Genomic DNA, 2,836 nt, shown 5'->3' with positions numbered 1-2,836 from the left:
GTTGTGGTAAAGCAGTGATAGTTGCAGGAGGCAAATCTGGTTGTACATCCATAATTAACGATAGTTAGCCACTGTCACCTTACGTCGCAAGTCCTTTCAGCTTGTTCGAAAGCCGCTAGCTAGCAGCAGGTAAGTTTCCAAAATGTTAAATTACTTTTGTTGGAGTTGAATGACAAGAACATTGTTCGTTTATAAGATGTATGCAATTACATTACCTTGTCACCGAGAGCCTTTACCTTTTCACAGAAGTGATGTCTAGTGAAGATTCTAGTTGTGAAGAGGACACAGAGAAATTAAAAAGGCAACGTGGAGTTTTGGTCCTGCAAAAACAAATGGCTCTCAGACTGGTCACTCCAATGGTAATAAAGGTAAGGAGGAAAAGGAAAAACTAAATTATTAATATCCAGGTTAGGCTTATTTACAGTAGACTAAGAGGCTCCACGCATCACTTGTGGAGGATGTTCCAACAGTATCCTTATTGAATCCTCTTTGAGATGTGTCTGTATTCATTTTATGTTGCTTTATACAGGCATTGACAAGAATGGCACACACAGTCGGCGGTAAGTTGGTTATCCACTGCAGTTGTATGTGACTACAGATTGAACTACACTAGCAGCCACAGATTTAGCCCGGACTAGTAGTAGTAATACTTAATTAGTATTGCAAATATGTTGGTGGAATAGACAAATTAACTGAAATCTGTGACGCCTGTTTTAACAGAACTGTTGCCTCAGAGCATGAAAATGATGGCAATGAGCTACAGACCACACCAGAGTTCCGTAATCACGTGGCAAAGAAGTTAGGAGCCGTGCTTGATAGGTGAGTCCCAATGGTCATCGTACTCACTTGTCCACATATTTTACATTAGAGTGTCATGTTCATTCTTGATTATCCCCTGTTGACTGATTTGCTACAGCTGCATCTCAGAAGTTTCTGTGGCAACAGTGAACTCCAGCAGTGTACTGCCTAACAAGGAAAAGGAGACAGAGGAGAAGGAGAAGGAAGAGGAGGAGGAGGATGAAAGTGAGTGTGATCTGAGATATACCCAGGGTGCATTGAACTATTTTCCCCTCAGTTTTGCTCATCGAAAGTCATGAGCAGACAGAAATACATGCATAAAGACAACATGAATACAGTACACATAATGAAAAAAGTAGTCGTAGAAGTGAATGTACAATGCATATTGTGTATTGACTAGGGCTGTGAAATGATTCAAATTTTTAATCAGATTAATCACAGGTTTCTGTGGATTAATTCATGATTAATCACATATTTTCTCGGTATATTTTTTGTGAGAACAAAAAGAGTTATGACAAAAGACAGATATATACATTTAACATGTTTTCTTTTTTATTCATAAAAAAAAACAATGGTGCTGCAACTCAGCAGTTCTTTAGCAGTTATCTTTGCTATTCCATATGGAACATTAATATAATCTTCATCCTAAACAGAATTTGGGCTTCTTAGCCATTGTATGGTTGAATAAAACATTTTTCTTTTCTTTTTAAATCAAACAGAAATTATTTGGGCTTCTTAGCCATTGTTTTTATAGGATGTTTGAACATTTTTCTCTTTTTTGTCAAACAACCATTAACCACACCATGACACAATCTAATGCCTCTAAATGCCCTTTTACAGTAGTCTAGCCGCGGCTATCATATTACGTGCACTGTCTATCCCTATAGTGGTCGTTTTGTCTTCAATTGCCCAGTTGCTTGCAACAGTTTGGAACTGTTGTGCACATGCCTCTGCAAAGTGGAGCTCTTCTGTTTTCATGCACGTTAGTGTAAACGACTTTAACTTCCATTCGTCGGTGATTAGATGTGCAGTTACACCCAGGTAGTTATTGTTACTCACAGAAGTCCAGTGATCCCCTGTCAGCGCCTGATGTTTCGTAGCAGCCAAGTCATTTTCCATTTTTTTTCTTTTCAGCTTCATACAGCTCGTGGATTTTTGTCATTATTGTGCGACTTTGCGGTGCTTTGATACTCGAATCCCTCGTTGCCACTCGCACAACTTCGGTGAACCCCTCGTCCTCAACAATATTAATCGGTCTACAGCTTTTAGCAATCCATTTGGCAACTGTGCTAGTCAACTTGTCACAGGCACACTTAATGAGGGGCCTACGTTGTTCAGTGAGGGTGGTTTAGCGCATTCTACTTTAACTCCCCTCGCCGACCAACGCATGCATCGCGTTGAGGTGGTACTTAAGGCTGGTATTGCGACGGTGAAACGATAACGTCTTCCCGCAGAGTGTGCATATCACTTTGGTTTTATTGAATGTTCCATCTTTGTTTTTTTTAAACACGAACTTCCCATTACAGCGGCGACTAATGCAGATTGGGCGGAATTGTGGGTATATTGGAAGCTCATTTTGCGCACTTCTTTGCTCGTGTTAAGGTTTTCATCTCTTCTCGACATCTGTACCTGGGCTGAGTGACCCGGCACCTGCCCCTTCACTGAAGCGAAGACGTGTCCCCAGCTCCAGGTAAAACCCCTCAGAAACACACTTCAACACTGCAGAGCTATTAGGCTCGATCTCAGAAATGCTGTTATCTTAACTTCTCTACCGGAAAGCTTTTGTGTCAATGAAGTATATTAGCTGAAGTGATATGATGAGCATGCAGTATGGGAAATCTTTATCTTGTCTAATTCATTCATTCTCTCTCTCTCTCTCTCTCTCTCTCTCTCTCTCTCTCTCTCTCTGTCTCTCTCTCTCTCTCTCTCTCTCTCTCTCTGTCTCTCTCTCTTTTTCTTCCTCCTTCCCTCTCTTAGTGACAGTGACAGTGAGATGGAGATGAGGCTCAGAGAAGCTGCGGTGACCATTTCAGACATC

This window comes from Clupea harengus, chromosome 7, assembly GCF_900700415.2.
Source record: "Clupea harengus chromosome 7, Ch_v2.0.2, whole genome shotgun sequence".
Taxonomy (NCBI): Eukaryota; Metazoa; Chordata; class Actinopteri; order Clupeiformes; family Clupeidae; genus Clupea; species Clupea harengus.
The sequence above is the reverse complement of the archived record's forward strand: the minus strand, read 5'-3'. Positions refer to the sequence as shown.